The sequence below is a fragment of the Peromyscus leucopus genome, chromosome 4, assembly GCF_004664715.2.
Source record: "Peromyscus leucopus breed LL Stock chromosome 4, UCI_PerLeu_2.1, whole genome shotgun sequence".
In the NCBI taxonomy this organism is placed as follows: domain Eukaryota; kingdom Metazoa; phylum Chordata; class Mammalia; order Rodentia; family Cricetidae; genus Peromyscus; species Peromyscus leucopus.
Window position 1 is genome coordinate 17,826,274 of NC_051066.1, and position 22,949 is coordinate 17,849,222.

General features: G+C 38.1%; 1 pseudogene; it reads right to left on the bottom strand.

Moving 5' to 3' along the window:
* Nucleotides 1-21,478: 21,478 nt before the first annotated feature.
* LOC114692725 lies at nt 21,479-22,136 on the bottom strand (annotated as a pseudogene).
* Nucleotides 22,137-22,949: the final 813 nt, after the last annotated feature.

Consider the following 22,949-nt stretch of genomic DNA (forward strand, 5'->3'; position numbering starts at 1 on the left):
GATTCACCTGGCTCTGCCTCCCGAGTGGTGGGATTAAAGGAGTGCACCACCACTGCCCGGCGAGTCCAAAGTTTTATGCCTAACCCACCTTATATCATAACTTGTATTGTCAACCTAAAAATATTGTTATAGAGCTTAAAACATTTTCTTAGAAAAATGACTTAAGCTTTTATGTTTCTCAATATCATTAATTTTACATCTCTTTTGTAAGTTTCTGTTGTAGAGTTATCTTTTTGTACACTCTGAAGATGTGTCTTTGCCAAGACGCCATTTGATTTTTTAAAAAATAAGTTAAATGGACAATAGCTAGGCAGGAAGATGTTAGGCAGGACTTCCAGACAGAGAGAAAAGAAGAGATGAATCTAGGAATGAGAAAGATGCCAGAGGACATGAAGAGGTAATGGGAGGTACAACATGAAAGAGAGGTAAAAAGCTAGGAGGAAAAGTATAGATTAATATAAATGAGTTAAGTAAAGTTATAAGAGTTAGTGGGAAAGCCTAAGCTGTATGCTGAGATTTCATAATTAATAAAATGTCTTCATATCATTTTTTTGTGACCTGGATCCCCTCTCCCCAAATAATCTGTCTACATGTGGTGTGTAATGTGGAGGCTCAAATATCCAAACATAGAGCCTGAGAAAGCTAAGAAAAGTTCTGAATAAGGAGCCGGAACTGCCTTTTGAGTCCAACAGTCTGTCAGATGGGCTGATGCTCATTAGCATACAGAGGCACACATACTGGATGCTGCCTGCAGGCTGGATCAAGCCTCTAGTGCCAGTTGCTATGCCCTGTGCTAAGCTGAGCCATGCTGCAGCTGGCATGTCAGTTTCAGATTTGTCTCAAATGGTCAGAGAATGCTGCAGGTGCTCAGTGAAGACAGATCCAGACAGAAAACAAATGTCTAAACAGGTTACAGTGTGTTAAAAAAGCACATAGGTTTAAAAGAGAAAAGAAAATGGGAATAGAAATATAAGTGGCAGTTTCTCTTCCACCTGCCTGTTCCCAAACATCCAGCAGCTGCTTCCCAAATAATTGACTCAAAGACTTAATATGATTTATTAATGCTTGGGCAGTAGCTCAGGCTTATTACTAAGTAGCCCTTACATTTAAATTAACCCATAAATCATATCTATGTTTAGCCATGTGGCTTGCTAACTTTTCTCAGTGCAGCATTCTAATCTTGCTTTTTCTGTGTCAGGATGGTAACTCCTGACTCTCCCCTTCCTCTTTGTAGAATTCTTCTAGTCTGGTCATCCCACCTATACTTCCTGTCTGACTACTGGCAAATCAGCATTTTATTAAATACATTTGAATTACAAATCTTCACAGTATATAAGAGTATTGTATCACAGCATTTCCTCCTTCTTTATCTAAAAAGGACGGTTTTAAGCTTAATATAGAAAAACAAAAACTGTTATTAAGTAAGAATTACAGTAACAATACCCAATTCATTTGTATTTGACAAAATTAGAGAAAAATTTCGATTATCTATCTTATCTTGGTGAGTCTAAAATTTTCTATTTAATTTACTTTCTATTTTAACTAAGGAAAACTATAATTACAACTATTTAGTCTTTAACTCCATCAAAGACTTCAGAAGGATGTAATGTTACTTAATGACAGGGACATGAGGCTGCCTGGAGAGTCACCCAAAGCTCCTCTTCAACATTGGGGCATCCATCTTCAGCCTATAGCCCTAGGATATCTGACAGATTTATTTGTGAAGCAGGATTTTTGAAGGACTGTCCCACCTTGTCTTGGCAAAGTGCTGCAGCCACTTTCTTTTGTGTCTTGCTTTTCCAATTTGTACAGCATACTGTCAGCAGTTGAAGCAAGGGTATTTTCCTTGCTTATACTGCTAGCCTTTGCCACAAAGAAAAGAAACTCCACATGGTATTTCTTTGATGTCCATCAGCCTCTTTGAAATAATTGGTGCTGCCAGGAGCAGACATATCTCACCTTCGAGAAAAGTCTGAATTCTTAAGACATTTTAAGTGCCATATTCTTTGAAGTATTTGAAGATTGTCTAATTATCTGAAATATATTTCTGTATGACTTTGAAACATACCTAACATGACTATAAGTTTGCTATTATAGATAACTATCCATATTTCTTAATTATATATTATAATTTAAAATGAGCTACATAAATGCAATACCATAAACAAGAGTAGAAATATACATATAGTATGACAAAGTTAACTTAAAATTTGTAACAATAAACTAAAATCGATACTGATATAAAATATGTAATATTAACAGTTGTTTTTGGATTAAAATAATTTTAATAATTTATCCTTTTCCCCCATCATTTCTATATCATACCCCTATTTCTTCTTTTAGAAAGAGATTGACTATGTCCAATAACAATTTGTAACCAAACCCCCTAAACAAAGACAAATATCCATAATACATTTTGGGGGAACATGGGTATAGTTTTCTAGGCTACTTCCTGCTTATTGGGGGCAATGTTATCCTTATGAGGACCCTGGGAAAATTTAGGATTATGGTCGAGTCCTGACTGGAGTAGTCTGTGAGGCTGGATCATCTCGGCCAGCAGCCTTGAAGTCTTTCTGGAGGCCGAACTCAGAGAAAAATGCAACAGAGGCACTCTAAAATGTTGGATCATCTGGGCCAACTGTTCCCATTGGAGATTTTTCAGGGGGTCTTGTATTGTTTTGATGAGGTGGGTTTTTTTTTGTTTGTTTTTTTGTTTTTTTTTTTTTTCACAAAAAATAAAAGGCTGTGGATTCCTTGAAGTTTTATAGAGATCTGGCTTGATCAGGGAAGATATCCTGAAAATCCTTACTACAGACATAGAGAAATAAACCTAGAAAAACTATGATACTGAGAAGGGAACAAGGCACCAGTGAAAATAGATGGCTCAGGTGATCCAGCCTCTCAGAGGGCCTCTGTTTCAGTTTCCTCAGAGTTCTATACTCAGAACATTCTCAGGGCCACTGGCTGAGATAGGCCAGCCTCACAGAGTATTCTGGCCAGAATTGTAGATAAACCTTCAAAGTTCTTATTAATAAAATCAAACCTGAAGCCAGGTATTGGGGTGAATGCTGGAAGATCAGAGAGACAGAACAGGCCACAGCCACCTCACCTCGCCATTTCCTCAGCTGATCCTGTTTCCTCAGACTAGAAGCCTCTGTGTCCTCATCTGAATGGGTCTCAGGTGAACTGCTGCTAGAAGCCTAAAAGCTTAACCAGCTCTAGTTCCTGGTCCTCATGCCTTATATTCCTTTCTGCTTTCTGTCATCACTTCCTGGGATTAAAGGCTCACTTCTGGGATTAAAGGCATGAATCACTATGCCTGGCCATTTCCAGTGTGGCTTTAAAGTCACAGATCCATCCCAAGTGATAGGATTAAAGGTGTGTGTACCACCATTTTCTGGTCTGTATATCTAGTGGCTGTTCTGTTCTCTGACCCCAGATAAGTTTATTAGAGTGCACAATATTTTGGGGAACACAATACCACCACATTTGTGTTTCCCCAATGCACAGAGACTGGACAACAGATGTTATGGCTAGGTCTTCCAGGACCTGACCATTATCTTAATCTTCTCAGGGTCCCCCAAAGATGCTATCACTCTCAGATAAAAAGAAGCAATAAAGAGCATGATGCCCACATTTCGAAGAGGTGGGGTGGGTAGTTTTTGGTCATTTGATGGCTATGGATATTTGCTATCATTTGTAGGGGCATGATTACAAGTTTGTTATTGGTCATGGTCAGGAAAAAATCAGAACAAAGGAGAATAGATTCAGAGTTCTCTTTCTGAAGAGAAAAACAGGGGTATGTTGTGGTGATATATTGCGTACCCTAATAAATTTTGTTTGAAGATCAGAGAACAGAACAAGCCAGTAGATTAAACATAGATGTCATGCATTGGTGGCATAAACCTTTAATCCTAGCACTTGAGAGGCAGAGATCCATCTGGATCTCTGTGAGTTCAAAGCCACCCTGGATTACATGAGATTGATTCAGTGTAGGAAAGAAACAGAGCCAGGCAGTGATGGCACACACCTTTAATCCCAGTACTTGGGAGGAACACATGCCTTTAATCCCAGCACTAAGAAGGAAGTAATGCGGCTGGGCAAAGAAAGGTATATAAGGCATGAAGAGACAGGAACTAGAGGCTTTTCAGCTGAGGAAACCCATTTGGCTAGAGGACTTTAGGCTAGAGAGTTTTTTTCAATTGGATCCCTTTTGGCTGAAGACTCAGAGACATTCGGTCAGAAGATTCATGGAGTTGGCAAGGTGAGATGTAGTAGTGACTTATTCCTTTGTCTCTCTGATCTTTCAGCATTTACCCCAATATCTGGCACCAGGCTTTTTACTAAAAGACCTATTAGAATTCATGTTATGTGGTGGTATAGTATAGAAATGATGGGATAAAGGGGTAGATTGTTGAGTTTACTTTTGAACAACTACTAGTCTCAAATATTTTACATTTATGGATTTTTTGTATATTGACACAAATTTAAGGTTATTTTTGTTATACTATATATATATATATATATATATGTTTCTATTCTTATTTAAGATATTTTACCTATGCTGCTCATTTAAAAATGTAATGTAGATTTTTAGTTCTTGAAATCTATTTAGGATAATAAAGAAAATAGGTTAATAATTTGTCATCTATAACAATCAAACTTATACTCATGTTAGGTATTTTTCAAGGTCATACAAAGATATTTTAGATATATGATCTGCAAACTACAAAATATGGCATTTAAAGTATTTTAGTAACATAAGGCTTTTCATGATGGTGAAACATCTCTGCTCCTGGCAGCACCAATTTACTTTAAAAAAGGATGATGGGCATTGAAGAACCTCCATATGACACATTCAGTAGAGGCAAGTCCAAGCCCTTCCCCCTGCCTCAAGGCTTCACAAAGTGTCCCATCATAGGTAGTGGGCTCCACAAAGCCCACTCATGCACCAGAGATGGATTATGATCCTACCACCAGCTCCTCCCCCCCAAGCAGATCAAACTGTACAACTGTCTCACCATGCAAAGGGCCTAGTCCAGTCCCATGTAGGCTCCACAGCCATTGATCCAACTTTCATGAGTTCCCTCTAGTTTAGTTTGGTCATCCCTGCATGTTTCCCCACCATGATCTTGATGCACTTGCTCATAGAATCCCTCTTCTCTCTCTTTGACTGGACTCCTGGAGCTCTGTCTAGTGACTAGTTGTGGATCTCTGCATTTGTGTCTATCAGTCATTGGAGAGAAGCTCTGTGATGACAGGGTATTCACCGGTCTGATCTCTGGTGAAAGCTAGTTCAGTTCAGGCATTCTCTCCACTAGTAGCCCAGGTGGGGGTCATCCTTGGGGATTCCTGGCAACCTCCCTAACACTGGGTTTCTTTCTATCCCCATGATATCTCCCTCTGTTATGGTATCTCTCTCACTGCATTCCCTCTCCCTTCCTGTTCCAGTTCAACCCTTATACTCTCATTCCATATGCTTCATTGCCCACCCCTCACCCCCAGTTTATTAATGGAGGTCTCATCTATTTCCCATTCCCAGAGTGTTCTATGCATCCCTCTTTGGGTCTTCCCTGTTAGTTAGCTTGTCTGGATTTGTGGGTTGTTGCCTGATAACCATTTGCTTTATATCTAGTACATACCATGTTTGTCCTTCCAAGTCTGGGTTACCTCACTAAGGATGATATTTTCTAGTTCCATCCATTTGCTTGCAAATTTCATGATGTCATTGTTTTTCTCTGCCTAGTAATAATCCATTGTGTATATGTACCACATTTTCTTAATCCATTTTTTTTTTCAATTGAGGGGCATCTAGGTTGTTTCCAGGTTTTGGATTTTACAAGTAATGCTGTAAGCATGTGTCCTTGTGGTATGATTTAGCATTCCTTGGGTATATGCCCAAGAGTGGTATAGCTGGGTCTCAAGGTAGATTAATTCCCAATTTTCTGAGAAACCACCATACTGATTTCCAAAGTGGCTGTACCAGCTTGTACTCCCACTAACAGTGTAGGAGTGTTCCCCTTTCTCCACATCCTCTCCAACATGAGCTGTCTGTGATGATTTTGATCTTAGCCATTCTGACAGGTGTAAGATGGTATCTCAGAATCATTTTGATTTGCATCTCCCTGATAATTAAGTATCCTGAGCAATTTCTTATATGTCTTTAAGCCATTTGAAATTCTTATTGTCAATACTTATATAAACCAGTTACTTTCTAGATTATTATATTAAATAGAACAAGAATCAACATAAAAATAGGTTCAAAATCACAAAGGTGAAGGATTTTAGTTTCATCCATATATGCTGAATATTCCCTATATATACTATATAGTGCTAGGTACTATTAACCAGAAATTTGTATAAGTTGTTTATGATGTTCAGTCAAACATGATGATAATCATTAATATCAAGAGCCTATAATTCACAAGGAAGAAGTACTGTTTAGACTTAGCATCTGGTTATTGATAGAAATCAATGAGACAAATGAGAGGTCATGACAAAGATTTTTACAATTAGAGTGAAATAGAATATAAAATTAAGGAAACAAAATTTAAGTCAATATACTAGTATGCAGAATGAAGATTTGTAGGAAAAGGTGGGGTTGAAACTATAACATATCTATCTGAAATATGCACCTGTGCAGTATATATGAATTGATTTTTAGGGTTATGTTGTTTCTATCTTTTGTATGGAAAGTATCAATGCAACAAATAAAGCTTAAGCAATGACACACACTGTCTTTTGTGTATACATTGTATAACCTGATTTCTAAAAGAAAAAAGAAACTGAAAGTTTTCAAAGGCACCTACATTTTAGTTTCAGGTAAAACAAAGGATTTTAAAAACAAATCTCTGTTTTGTGCAGATGAAGAAGTAAAGGTTCCTACAAACTTAATGAGATTTTTGAAGTTTTTTTTTTTTTTACTAACCAGCTGTAGAACTGGACTGAATTCCAGGTCTCTAATTAAATGTCCAGAGATATTTGGCAATTCAAAGTGACTATACCTTAGAAAGACTGATGTGAAATGTCAGGGTTTGGCTTTGTTTGTCACCTGCCACCATTCTCCTCCAAAGATTTTTGTCTTTAGAATTCATTAATTTGAGCTTTTTTACTTCCCTGATTGACATATATTTTGCTATTGGGAATAGTGTTAATTATTTATGTATCTTTCTAAGTCTGAATGTGATGAAAAACAAAGTGAGTCCCACTATCGATGTCTCAACCCCCAATGTAGAGTCCAGATAAAGGAAAGCTGTGCAGTAACATAGGCCCAATTACTAAACAGAAGGATGTGCCAAAGGTCTTATGACCTTGAAGTTTTTGGCTTATCCATAAAGGAAAATTAGCACATGGGATTTAAATGAAAAATTTTCCATCTTCATACAAAATCCAGTAATATTAATTACAGAGAAAAGTCTATTCATAGCTTATTTCAGGAGAAGGTAGGTTATTTTTCATTCTGAATATAATGATTGTTATTCAATAACTTAGCTGGATTTTGCCCTTAACTGCATTTATCAACTAAGAGAGTTGCTTAGAAAATAAGTTTATAAGGTTAATTGCCAGAGCATTATGCAGAATACAAAAAATGCAATAGCAGCAAAAACATTGGTCTGGGGGGACTATTTCAAAGGGATCAGCTCTGATTAATTGTGACATTATATTCCTTAATTAGGAATGGCTCCTGTTCCAAACATGTGCTCTCTGTGCAAAGTACATGCCAAAATTCAGGATTTTTTCAACATCCATTTTTTTCAACTACAAAAATCTCAAGGTTAATTTGTGGCATTCATGAGAATGTATAATTATTTTGAATTGTTATTAAGAAGAAATTTTTCTACCAATATAAGTAGAGTTTCAACAGAAACATACATATCTGTTTTTCTGAATGTGCAAGTGTGTATAAGTCCATATTTATTCAACTTTTTTTGAGTCCTTAAATAAACATTTTATTATTATTATGTGTATGGGTTTTGCTTTTATGTAATTCTATACAATACTTGCTTGCATGTATGACAGAAGAAGGTGTCAGATCCCCCGGAACTGGAGTCATAAATGATTGTGAGTCACCAGGAGTGTGCAGGGAATTGAATCTAGGTCTTCTGTAAAAGCAACTACTTCTTTCAACAACTGAACCATCTCCCCAGCTCTAATGTATGTTTAATTTGTGACAATGATAGACTGATAAAGTCTCCTTCTAATAATATTAAAGTTTTTGGATATGGATATTTTCCCCTGCCATTTAATTAAGTTTCATTGTATATTGAAGTTCATAAAATGAAAAACTGAAGTCTGAAAAGAAGTGGCCATGCTCATAACTGCATTCAATTTCAGTCCTTTAGATATTTAAAGTTCCATTCCTGCAAGCTAATATCAGCCTTTGCATGTGTTTACTTTTGGAAATTGAATTTGATGAAAACAAAGACAAAGATTTCTTTTTGACATTTCTGTAGACTCAAAAAGAAATGGACAAATTACTTGATGGCTCTAGTCCACAAAGCTTTGAGAAACATAAACTATCTATTCCTCTGTCGTCACTGTTCCCCAAGTTCCCTGTATCCCCACCAGAGAACTGCTTCTCAGACTTCCCAAACTTGTCTTGGTTGTAGACTATTGTCTTGTATTCCCTTCACCGGAATACTCCCTTCAGATTTTGCCTCTTACTTCTGGTGTCATTCATGCTTTTTTTTTTTTTTTTTTTTGTGGTGTTTCCCAAGAGAAGTGCTCATAATCTAACCTGTAAAACGATTTCCCGTTGCTAGCCACACTCTCTGACTCTTAACAATTGTTTTTTCAGTTCATAAAGAAATGTCAGAAAGAATCTTATGTTGCATGAATCTTAAAAGTTCTTATTAATAAAATCAAACCCGAGGCGAGTTATTGGGGTCCATGCTGGTAGATCAGAGAGACAGAATAAGCCACAGCTATCTCACCTCACCAGTTCCTCAGCTGGTCTTGTCTCCTCAGACTGGAGGCCTCTGAGTCCTCATCCGGAATGGGTCTCAGCTGAATTACTGCTCAAAGCCTGAATGCTTAGCCAGCCAAAAGCTTCTCATTTCTGGTCCTCACGCCTTATATATCTTTTTGCTTTCTACCACCACTCCCTGGGATTAAAGGCTGGCTTTCTAGGATTAAAGGCGTGTCACCATGCTTGGCTGTTTCGAATGTGGCCTTGAACTCACAGAGATCCAGAGGGATTTCTATCTCTGGAATGCTAGGATTAAAGGTGTGAGTGCCACCATTTTCTAGCCTTTGTATTTAGTGGCTGTCTGTTCTCTGACCCCAGATAAATTTATTAGAGTACACAATATTTTGCGGAACACAATACCACCACAATCTTATCTTTCTTTTTATTGCTTGTTCTCTCTCTCTCTTAAAGATAAAGAGTTTAGTAATCTTTGAATGAACCATATCCCCACTGTTTTGTGTAGCAGCATCAAAAAATATTGTAGAGATAAGGAAAAAAATGAATGCTTTATGCATCAAAATTTCCATAATTCACTTATATCCTGAATTGGTGACCATGAGCTCAAAGCCTTTAAAGGTCTGGGGATATAACATGTGTGGGATACAGAATAGATATGACTGTTAGTGAAGAGAAGCAAAGGTTGTAAAGTACTTCTGATCCACTACTTCATCCTAATAAACTTCTCACTAGCCCTTATTTTGATGAACTGTACTGCAAAATGTAAGATTTTATGTGTAACTCTTTAATTTTTATTGCTCCTTTTATCTAGCTCTTTCTTCCATACTGTTATGTTGCTATGACAAAATACTCTGACAAAAATCAAATTGGAAAGGGAAGTATGCATTTGGATTTCAATTCCAAGTCATCCTCCATCATTGAGGAAAGTCAGGACAGGAACCTGGAACAGAATCCATGGCCACTTACTGTTAGCTGACTTACTTGGGGGTTCACTCACTCAGAAGCTCATGCTTACATATATTTTTTTATAAAGTCCAGGGACACCTCTCTAGGGATGCTGCTGTTCACAGTGGGCTGGGCCCTCCTATACCAACTAATAATATAGTCTATCCTCATTATCATTAACTGTCAATTTGATACAACTTACCATCACCTGAAAAAAAAAAACCCTCAATTACATAATTCTTTCTACCAAGTTGGTTTGTAGAAATGTCTAATGGATTGTCTTAATAATTGATGTAAAAAGGCTCAGACACTTAGGCAGTCATGGAATGGATAAAGAAGTGAGCAAAAACAAAAGTGAGAGAGAAGGAGAGAGCACAAGCAGTATCCTCCATGGTTCTTGATCTACTTTCTTGGCTATGAGCCCATTATCCAGTCATAGTTAATGTGGTATGGAGTAGCAAGCAGTCAGTCCTTCCTTCTCATTTCTGATTTGAGTTCCTGTCCTGACTTCCATCTGTGTTGGACTGTGACCTGCAGGTGTAAGATGAAGTACACTCTTTTGTCCTCAGGTTACTTTTGGTCAGAGTGTATTATCATAACAACAGAATTAAACCATAACATAGTTCCCTACAGACATCCAACAGGCCAGTCTGGTATAGGCAGTGTATCAATAGGGAATTTTTCTCTCAGGATTTTAGCCTGCCTCTAATGTTGGAACAGGTCAAAAGAATGATGCTTGGTGAACAATGCCTTGGGGAACTGTTAGAGAAATTCCAGAAAAAAGCAGAGAGCCTTTTATTTCAGGTGCATTTTATTCCCTGGATTGTTTTAGATGTGATTTCATGCTTCCTGTGACAAATACTTGCATTCAATTTATAAGACAAGTTTATTCTTGTTGGATATGAGAGCATAGCTATAGAACCCGATCTGGTGAAAAGATATGCTGAGTGCAGTCCTCAGTGTATTCTGAATCTGGACAGAGCTTTCTGCCTTTCTTTTGTGCTTTCCCAGATACAAGCTATAGTATGGCTAGGCAGGTGTCTTTAAATTGGTCTGTCCTGAGAAAGTTCTGGAAAAGGGTTGCTCTGTTAATATTTAGTATGTACTTATTGGCATTTATTTACAGCTATTCTCATCATGTTTTTCTGAACCCAAATTACCATCTTTGGATCATAACTTTCTTTGTTACATTCGTATATGTCTTAGTTTGAGTTTTTATTGCTGTGAAGAGATACCATGACCATGGCAACTCTTATAAAGAAAACATTTAATTGAGGTGGCTCACTTACAGTTTCAGAGGTCCAGTCCATTATCATCAAGATGGGGAGCATAGTGGTGTGCAGGCAGATGTGGTGCTGGCTACATCTTGACCAGAAGGCAGCACGAAGTTGACTGACTGTCACACTGAAGAAAACTTGAGAAAAAGAGACCTCAAAGCACACCACCACAGTGACACACTTCTTCCAACAAGGCCATACCTCTTAATTCAAACCACCACATTCCATGTCCTGCCCCCTAAAGGCTTATAGCCATATTATAAGGCAAAAAAGAAGTGCATTCAGTCCAACTTCAAAGTCCCCATAGTCTATCACAGTCTCAATAATGTTTAAAAGTTCATAGTCTCTGGGATGCATGGCAATTTCTTAACTATAATCTCCCTGTAATACTCAAACTGAAAAAGAAGATCACATACTTCCAACATATAATGGCACAGGATATACATTACTATTCCAAAACATAGGGAAGGGAGCATAGTGAGGAAATACTAGGCCAAAGCAAGACCAAAAACCAGGTAGGCAAAATCCAAATTCTGCATTTCCATGTCTGATGTTAATATGCTATTCACATTTCCAGTTCTACTCAGTTTTTTTGACTGCAACACACTTCTTATTCTTGGGCTGGTTCCATTTCCTGTTAGCAGCTCTTCTTGGCAGGTATCCCATAACTCTGGCATCTTTAATATCTAGGGTTCTCCAAGGCAATGCAGACTGCAACTTTACAGCTTCACACAATGACCTCTCTATACTAGGCCTCCATTCAGGGACATCCCTGACACATGCCTGGCTTCAGTGGCTGTCTTTAGGCACAGAGGCAACTTCTATAACCCATTTCTTATATCCTTAACTCTAATGCCAAAAACCACATGACTGAAGCTCCTGAGTTCTGCTGCTTACTGGGGCTGGAACATGGCCCCTTGTTTAATTACATCTTTGCAATCTTTCTTTTTTCCTTTCCTGCCTAAGATTGGCTGTCCTTGAATTTGATCTTTAGACCAGGCTGACCTCAAACTCAGAGATTCCCCAGGCTCTGCCATCCCAGTGCAGGGATTAAATGCATGCACCAATATACCTAGCTCTAAATTTTTCTTTAATTCCATTCTACAGTTTGGAAACTTAGATGGGTGAAATCTTGCCCTGAGGTCACCACTCCCCTTATTTCATTTCTTAATCATTTTATCTTCTTGAACATAGGAATAAGATCCATTCAACTTCCTGGTGTTCTTTTTCTCCTCAAAAGTTACATTTTGTAATTTATCCTGCTCAGTTTGCTCTTTTTAATTATAAACCTTCATTAGAGTTACCACTAAAAAACACTTGACAAAGTCTATGCTGGGCTGTTTTGAGATTTTTTTTTTTGCCATGGGGATTAATCCAAACTCTTCACTTAACATTAGGCTAACTCTTTACCAAAATATCATAAGAACGATTTCTAAGCAACATATTAAAATTCTTCTCTGAAACCTCTAGAGCCAGCTTCTGACATTTCAAATCATTATGCTTCTTCTATGCTCCTATTAGTATGCCCCACTGTGGTGGTATTGTGTTCCCCAAAATATTGTGTACCTTAATAAACTTATCTGGGGTCAGAGAACAGAAAAGCCACTAGTTAGGCAGTGATAGCACATGCCTTTAATCCTAGCATTTCAGAGGTAGAAATCTCTCTGGATCTCTATGAGTTCAAGGCCACATTGGAAACAGCCAAGCATGGTGACACATGCCTTTAATCCCAGAAAGGGAGCCTTTAATCCCAGGGAGTGATGGTAGAAGGCAGAAAGATATATAAGGCATGAGGACCAGGAACTAGAAGCATTTGGCTGGTTAAGCGTTTGGCCTGGTTAAGCTTCAGGCTTTAGAGCAGCAGTTCAGATGAGAGCCATTGGGATGAGGACACAGAAGCTTCCAGTCTGAGGAAACAAGACCAGCTGAGAAGTTGACCAGGTGAGGTTAGCTGTGGCTTGTTCTCTGATTTTCCAGTTCACCCCAATACCTGGCTCCGGGTTTGATTTTATTAATAAGAACTTTTAAGATTCCTTCTGCACCCCATTAAGTTTCAAGGACTCTACTGCTTTCCAAAGCAAAAGCACCAAAGTCCAAATTGCTCTAAACAAACACTTTGTATGGCATATCACAGCAATACCCCACTCCCTGGTACCAACTTCTGTCTTCATAAGGGTTTACTATTGCTGTGAAGAGACATCATGACCAAGGCAACTCTTATAAAGGAAACATTAAATTGAGGTGGCTCACTTACAGTGTTAGAGGTTCAGTCCATTATCATCAAGATGGGGAGCACAGTGGTGTACTGGCTCTACCTTGACCAGAAGGTGACAGGAAGTTGACTTACTGTCACACTAAAGAAAACTTGAGAAAAAGAGACCTCAAAGCACACCACCACAGTGACACACTTCTTCTAACAAGGCCACACCTCCTAATAGTGCCACTCCCTTTGGGGGCCATTTTCTTTAAACCATCACAATGCATAAATGTACCACAGAAATAGAAATAAGGTTGTCTGCAGCTTTAGAGTATAGTCTCTCTTCTTTTTTAGGTCTTCAAATCCCAGGTCTCGTAGACAGAACTGCGTAAGTCAATCAAAGTGGACACTGATTGACAATCAAGGATAAGCAGAACTCTTTCTTTATGAACAAATAAAAACCTTGTCTGTGCTATGAATGTTGTGTGCAACCACCTTTTTGGAATCTCATCTATAAAATTAAATGACAACAAGAATAGTTCAATAAATTCAAGATGAATTGAAAAACCACCACCCCAAATAACATAAAAAAATGGCATTTCCATGCAAATATAGTTGTACTGGAAACCTCAAAATAATAATGATTTAAATAAAATAGAAATAGCAAGATACATTATCTAGTATGCTTCAATTTAGTTACATATAGTATTTTTTTTCTTAAAATAATTACAAGTAGCCGGGCGGTGGTGGCACATGCCTTTAATCCCAGCACTCGGGAGGCACAGCCACGTGGATCTCTGTGAGTTCGAGGCCAGCCTGGGCTACCAAGTGAGTTCCAGGAAAGGCTCAAAGCTACACACAGAAATCCTGTCTAAAAAAACAAAAAAACAAAAACAAAAAAAATTACAAGTATATAGCCACTTTTTCTTGGTCCTATACTCTATAGCTTCTCCTTCCAATTCCTCTTAGAACACACAACATGTCTTTTTTCCCTCGCATATGTTGCATCTACATCTCTCCCTTTCAATTTCATGACCTTTTAATATTTTTTTTAATAATCCATTGATACCACCTAGTGCTGACCTTATGAAAATGTGTGGGTTACCCTTGGAAGCATGGGCAACCTACCAATGACCACTCCTAATGAAAAATTACTCTCCCTTCCTAGGAAATCATGAAATGTAATTAACTCCTTGGCAGGGGGAAAAATATCAAGAATCATTGTCCTCTCTCTCTCCTGTTTTGACGTGAACTGATCTCACACTGAGATATCCTATAGGATCTCATTGTGTTGTATTTTGAAATCTGTGGTGGTTTAAGAAAAAAATGGCCCCTAGAGGGAGTGACAATATTGGGATCTGTGGCTTTATTGGAGTAGGTGTGGCCTTGTTGGAGGAAGTGTATCATTGTAGAAGCAGGCTTTGAGGTTTCATATATGCTCAAGTCATGCCCAGCATTTTATACCATATCTTTTCGTCTATCAAGATGTAGGATTTTCAGCTCCAACACCATGTGTGCCTGCATGCCACCATGTGCACCATAATGATAATGCATTAAACCTCTGAAAATATATGTTCCATTTTAAGTGTTTTTTTTTTTTCATTCTAAGATTTGCAATGGTCATGGTTTCTCCTCATAGTAATATAAATCCTGAGTAGGATAGATGTTAGTACCAGGGACTGGAGTATTGCTTTGATAGGCCTGATCATGCTTTTGTTTGAAGAAATATGGACCTTGGGACTGTACATTAGAACAGCCGTTGAATGCTTTAAGTGCTGCTTAATGGGCTATCCTAGTAGGAGCATGGAAGACAGTGTTACAGAGTGTAACTGAGAGTGCCTGGATCAAGAGGTTTTTAAAGAAGAAGAGTGCTGGTTTATAGCATAGAGATTATTCTTGTGATATGTTGGTGAAGAATGTGGCTTTTTTTTTTTTTTTTTTTTTTTTTTTTTCCCTTCTCTTAAAAGTCAGCCTGAGGCCAAAGTGAAGAGTTTTGGATTAATTCCATTGGGAAAAGAAATCTCATAACAGCCTACTATAGACTCTGCCATGTGGTTAATACTGGTAACTCTAAGAAAAATAAATAATGGAATGGAGCAAGTTGAGCACAGTAAGTTACAAAATGTGTAATTTCCGGAGAATAAAAGCATCAGGCTATGGAATGTGGCTAAACCCTATGTTTAAGGAGATAAATAGATTAAGAAATAATAATAAAGAATAAAGGGAGTGGTAACTTCGGGGCAAGATTCCAGCCAGATGAGTTTCAAACTTGTAAAAAGGAATTAAAGAAAAGCTTTGAGAGTCAGGTGGTGGTGGCACACACCTTTAATCCCATTACTCGGGAGGCAGAGCCAGGGGATCTCTGTGAGTTCAAGTTCAGCCTGGTCTACAGAGTGAGATCCAGGACAGGCACCAAAACTACATGGAGAAACTCTGTCTCCAAAACAAAACAAAACAAAAAGCTTTGAGCCCACTCTGGTGGTGTATACCTTTAATCCTAGGACTGGGAAGGCAGAGGCTGTTGCACCTCTGAGTTTGAGGCCAGCCTGATCTACAGAGCAAGTTCTGGAATAGCCAATCTTAGGCAGTGAAGAAACCATCAAAACAGAAGGCTGGTGAAGAATTAACTGAATGATCTGGCCAAGTACCAGCCCCAGCAAGCAGCAGAATTTGGCAGTTTTGACCATGTGGTTCTGGTTTTAGAGTCAAGGATAGAAGAAAAGAGTTATGGAATCTCCATCTGAGACTAAGGAAAGCCACTGAAGCCAGGCATGTATCAGAGGTGTCTCTGAATGGGGCCTAATAGAGAAGCCATTAAGTGAAGCTGGATTGCCCTGGAGTCCTGAAGATGTTGGAGATGCCAGAGTCATGGGATACCTGTCAAGGAAAACTGCTAACAGGGAGTGGAAACAGCATAAAAGAAAGGAGTGTGTTGCAGTAAACAAAGCTGAAAGGATTAGAGATCTGAAGAACATTTCAACATTAGACATGGAGATGCAGAGTTTGGAGTTTGCCCAGCTGGGCTTTGGTTCTGATTTGATCCACTATTTTCTCACTAGGCTCCCTTCCCTACATTTTGGAATGGTAATGTATATCCTGTGCCTTTATATGTTGGAAGTATGTAATCTGTTTTTTATTTTGATTTTATAGGGGATTACAATTAAGACTTGTATAAATCTAATAAGAGACTTTGATCTTTGTATTTTTAAACATTGTTGAGATGTGATAGACTACAGGGGCTTTTGAAGTTGGATTGAATGGATTTTTGCATTATGATATGGCTACAAGCCTTTGGCTGGCTGGGAGTGGAATGTGGTCATTTGAAAGAAAATGGCCCCCAAATGGAGTGGCATTATTGAAACGTATAGTGTTGCTGGAGAGCTTCTCTCCAGGTTCCACCAAGCCCCGCAGTCCCACAATCCACGTATAAAATAATCACTCAGACACTTATATTATTTATAAACTGTATGGCCATGGCAGGCTTCTTGCTAACTGTTCTTTTATCTTAAATTAACCCATTTTTATAAATCTATACCTTGCCACATGGCTGGTGGCTTACTGGTGTCTTTACATGCTGCTTGTCCTGGCGGTGGCTGCAGTGTCTCTCCCTCCTTCTTCCTGTTTCCCCAATTCTCTTCTCTCCTTGTCCCGCCTATACTTCCTGTCTAGTCACTGGCCATCAGTGTTTTATTTATATAGAGCAATATCCACAGCAGTATAGTTTTGTTAGAGTAGGTCTGGCTTTGTTGGAGGAAGTGTGTCTCTATGGAGGTGTGCCCTTAGGTCTCTATATGCTCAAGCCATGCCCAGTATCTCACACCACTACCTGTTATCTGTCTATCAAGATGTAGGACTCTCAGATCCAGCAACATGTCTGCCTTTACACCACAATGTTACATCATGACGATAATGGACTAAACTTCTAAAAATGTAAGCCATCCTGAATTAAGTGTTTTTCTTTATGAGTTTCCATAATCATTGTGTTTCTTCATAGTAATAGAAACCTTAACTAAGACAGTATCTTAACAACTTATTTTAACTTAGCAGGTAAGCACAGTGCCCTGTCAAGTCCAGAAACCAACTTTTTATAGAACTCCCCATCCTTGTCCTCTTAAGATCCTTTATAAACTTCCCACTCTATTCTACTTCCTAGATATTACATGAGCCTTGTGAGGTAGAGGGTTTATATAGGTTTTCTATTTATGGTCATATACTCACAGGTGATTATGTTCATCACTTTGAAGAGTCATGGGTCTATGTACTAACCACAATAAAAAGTTCTCTGACAATTCAGGTATGATGGTGCACCTGGGAGGCAGAGGTAGGTGGCTCTATGTGAGTTAGAAGTCAGCCCTGTCTATAAAGCAAGCAAGTTTCAAGGTTATGCAGAGGGACCCTGTCTCAAAAAACCAAAAACAACAACAAAAACTTCTCTGACAAAGATTCAGAGATGCACACAAATCTGTTGATATAAATATGTAGAAAGGAATCTGCCAACGAGAACATTTATCAAAGCAATACCAATAGGTTCACCTTTAGGGACCATGCCTTCCCCAGTCATTTTTTTTTTTTTTTACCATATTTACAATACCAATAATGAAATTCTCTCTTCTGGATCAGGCCTCAAATATAACAAGAGACTGATTAGTTACCCACTTTAATAGCCTTACCATCATTGCACAAGTAGGCACATGTTGTCTGGCAAATAAGTATTGCATCATTCAGGGTTTATATAAGACCATTATTGTCTTTTCTTACCCATTAGTATACAGAGATTCCTGATCAGTTCAAGACTGATTTCTATGAACTGTGTTGTCTCCAGGAATAGGTTATTAGCATCTAGTTGTTGTGAGCAACAAAAGACAATGTTAATAATTTGTATTGTTTTGGGTTTCATGGAAGTCTTCCTGACTAATAATTTGTAGTGGTAACCCATAACTGGCTTGGAGATTTCTGTAGAAAATATTCTTGGATCAACATTATTCACCCTTGAGTGACACTTTTCAAGTAACTTTAGTTTTTGAGAAGCATATTTCAATTAGCTTATAACCTGGTGTGGTTTCATAAAGCTTCTTCATACATCCTTAACTTGGGTTAATCCTTGACAAATCTCTATTTTACATACTCCCCAAACCTCTGGTCCCATTTAACCGGATAGTTCTCATTACCCTTTACCCCCATTTTTTTCATATCTTATAGATTCTATCATCCTCCTTGATCATAATTTTCTACTTGGGTCCCCAATTTTCTCTTAAACACCTCATTTTGGTAATGTGTTTCCTAGCTTTCCATTTCCCCATCCCTGTAACTCTACTACCTGCTTGAACCCTCTGTCCCAAGTATTGCCATTTCTATTTTTATTTCTCTTTTACATTACTATACCACTTTTCTAAATATATCCCCCTACCCTACATACTGGTCCATTTCTAGTTTCCTGAATTATTTATGTGACTGAGTACACAAAAGAAAACTATTGAACACACACATATGAGAGAAAAGTTGTGGTATTTTGTATCTGGAAGCATGGGTAAAGTAACTCAGTATAAGCTTCTCTAACTCCATGTACCTGCAAATTTAGCGATTGTGCACAGCTGATTAGTATTCCATTATATATACATACTACATTTTGATTATCTATTCATGTGCTGATGGATAGCTAACTTTCCATTTCCTGGTTATAGTGAATTGGGAAGCAATCAATGGAAATAACCCTCTAGTAAGATGTAAAATTTTGGAATATATGCTCGAGTGATATAGCTAGGTCATGTAACACGCATTGCTAAATGGTCTTATTAATAAAAAACCCAGAGCCAGATATTGGGGTCAAAGCTGAAAGATCAGAAGACTAGACAAGCCGGCCACAAGTTTTTGCCACTAGGAAATCCTCAGACTAGGAGACTTACTTCTTGCATACTCACACCTTATATACCTTTCTGTGCCCTGTCATCTTAACTTCCTCTCTCTGCCCAGCTCCATTACTTCCTCTTTCCACCCAGTTCTATCACTTTCTGTCTGTCTATATAGACCTCAAGACCACTATGGTCAGCTAGCTGGGATAAAAAGCATGTGTCACCACCACCCCTGGCTCTGTTCCCAATGTGGTTTTGAACTCACAGTGATCAGGATGAATCTCTGCCTCCTGAATGCTAGGATTAAAGGCGTGTGCTACCACTGTCTGACCTCTATGTTTAATATAGTGGCTGGCTTTGTCCTCTTATCCCCAGGCAAGCTTTATTTGTTAGGGCATAAATAATATATCACCACATTTCCCTTTGAATTTTTTTTGTCTAAAATTAAAAAAATGTTATAACTAATATAAGAAAAATTATATACAATAAGTACAATAACTATATACAATATATAGGCAATAAATATATCAACAATGTCTAGTCCATTTGCATTTGACAAATTCATTAAAAATATTCCATTATCTATCCTATTTTGCTGAGTTCAGAATATTGTAACTAATTCATGCTCTATCCTAACTTGTATTACTAACTGAAAACTATCTTTGATGCCTTTCAAACTTATATACTTTACACATCTGTAGTGAGTTTCCTTTCTGAAGTTTTTTAACAATGAAAACTATTACTATCTAATCTTCAACTCTCTCAGAGACCCGAGAAGGAAATAATATTACCTAGTTAAACAGGAAGTGCAAACAAGCTACTTCCAAAATATTTGAGTAATGACAGAAACAGCTGGCTGCCTGGACAGTCATCCAAGGTTCCTCTGCAATGTCGGGACATTCATATTTGGCCTACAGGCCTAGCATATATGACAGACTCATTTGTGAAGCAGGATTTTTTAAAAATCTTTCCTACCTTGTCTTGGCATGGATCAGCAGTGTCCTGCTTGTCCATTTTGGATAGCATACTGTCAGCAGTTGAGGCAAGGGCATTTTCTTGTCCATTGGCTAATTTACCACAAAGAAAGTAAACTCCATAAGGAGTTTCTTTAATGCCCATCATCTTCTCTGAAGTAGATTGATGCTGCCAGAAGCAGGCATGTTTCACTGTCATAAAAAAAGAAAAAAAACTGTGTTATTAAAGCATCTTAAATGACATATTCTATAGATCTCTGAAGTGTTTGAAGATGACCTGTCTATCTAAAATATATCTGTTTGAACTTGGAAACATACCTAATTTGACTACAAGTTCAATTGTAATGACTAACAACTAACTTTCATTTCTTTATATTCTAATTAGTTGATAATAATAACTTTCAAGTACTAGCAATTTCCATTACATTAAATGAACTGTATAGGCATAATACCTTGAACAAGATTAGAAATATATGTACAGTATTTTCTAACAAAATCAACTTCAAATTTGTATCAATATACATAATATGTATACAATATACAAGAATCCAGTCTAATATAAAATATTTAAAACTACTAGTTGCTTTTAAAAGTAGATCCAATAATGTACCTTTTTATCTTACCATGTCTATATTCTCCTTTTTTTCTTTTCTGAGTAGATTCAATAATCTACCCTTTACTCTTTTATTTCTCTCTCTTTTTGTAAAGAGCAGATTCAATAATGTACCTCTTATCTATATCCTCTTCTTTCTTTTTTTCAAACAAGAACCCTAAATCTAATCTCCTTTGTTTAGCTTTTTTTCTGACCATTATCAATTAACAACTTCTTAATAATAATAGTAATAATCATTTAACAACTTGATAACCAACCATCCTAAACAATGACAGTTATCCATAACCCACTGACTGACCAAAAAACCACCCACCCGACCTCTTGGGAATGTGAGCATCATGTTCTTAAAGTTACTTCCTGCTGACTGGGGGCAAAGGCATCTTTAGGGGATCCTGAAAAGAAAATTTTAGGGTTTAATTGTCAACTCTTGGGAGAGGTAGCTGTATCCATTGTTGTCCGTTCTCTACATAATGGGAAAATGAAAGGCTTGTCTCAAGTCCTTGCTTGAGTAGTCTGTGAGGCTGGATCATCCCAGCTAGCCATCTCAAAATTGTCCTGAGCAGTTTGTAGTCCAAAACCGATCTTTGGGTGGTGTTTGTCATCTTAGTGGTATTATCATTGTCCTGATGGAATCATCGTTATGGGGCCCCATCATTTTTTTGGAGACTCCAAAGTCCATGTTAGGTGTGGTCATGCTTCACTGCAGAAAATTTTTAGTGCCTACTCTGTGGTTTGGAGCAATATCAATTGTATCTGTGGCAGAATCATGTCTCACAGCCAGTCCCAAGTTTGCAATACAACAGGTTCCATTCTTCTTCACCAAGATATTCTTTGATTTCAAATCTCTGTGAGAAATAGCTGGCTTTCCTTGGGTACCAGCAATCTCCATGTGAAGATATGCAAGACCCCTTGCTGTGGACACAGTGAGTTTGATCATCTCTTGAACTGTAACAGTGTATGTATTCAAGTAATCAAAAAGGGAACCATGCTCATGATGATCCTACACCAGCCACAACTGAGTTCATGGGCCATTGTCTTTGTTGTCTGCTGCTACAAATTCTAGGATGTTTTCAAAGCATAACATCACAGTCTGATAAATCTCTGCCTCTCAGAACCATGAACGTTCTTTCCTAGAACAGATTATCTCCACAGCAATCTTCTTCTCCCCACCACTTGCCTTGCCAAACTTCTCCAAACCGACCATTGCCAATGCTTTCTTGTAACACGATGGTCTTGGCAATTGTTCTCTGAACAAGCAGTGGTAAACCCTTTGTCCCCAGTAGCATTGCCATCACCGCCACCAACACAAAAAGAAGCAGCTGACAACTCGAAGCAGCAGCAGCAGCCACCTCCATGGTCCCACCACCATCGTTTGTGGCCTGGTCCAGCCCCAGCCTCGGCTGCAGCTTCTCCTCAGAAAGCCTCCCAGGCTGGCCTTGAACTTAGGATCCTTCTTCCTCTGTTTCCTTCAGTAAATCCTACTAGGGAGCACCACCACAACTGGCTGCTTGAAGCTTGGGCTTGAGCTGGGGACTGCAAGGCCACAGGCAAGCAGCTTTTTGTGTGAATTAGTGCCACAAACGTTGAGACTCTCAGGGGTGAGGACTCAGAGGCTTTTAGTCTGAGGATTCATGGAAACAGGACTGGCTGAGGAGTTGGCAAGGTGAGGTTGGTTGTAATTTGTTCTGTTTCTCTGATCTTTCAGCTTTCATCCCAATATGTGGCTCTGGGTTTTTTTTGTTTTGTTTTGTTTTGTTTTTGTTTTTTTTATTAATGAGACTGCCTAGCAATTCATGTTGCAAGGTCATATGATTCTTTTATTTCTAATTTTTGGGAAACCTCCAGATTTATTTTCAGAGTTGCTGCACCAGTTTATTCTCCCACCAACACTGTTTAAAGCTTCTCCCCTTTTCACATCCATGCCACTGTTTGTTTTCATTTTCATTCCTGATGATGGTGATTTTGACTACGGCTTGAAGAATCTTAAAATAGTTTTAATGTCCTTGTCTTGATGCTTAAGGATATTGAACTCCTTTTGCAGTGTGGTTCTTATTCAAGAATTTTCTATCAATTACATGCCACATTTTTAATTGGGCTGTTTTCTTGATATTTATTTTTTTAGTTTTTACCATATTCTAGACATTATTCCTTTATTGGATGTAGAGTTG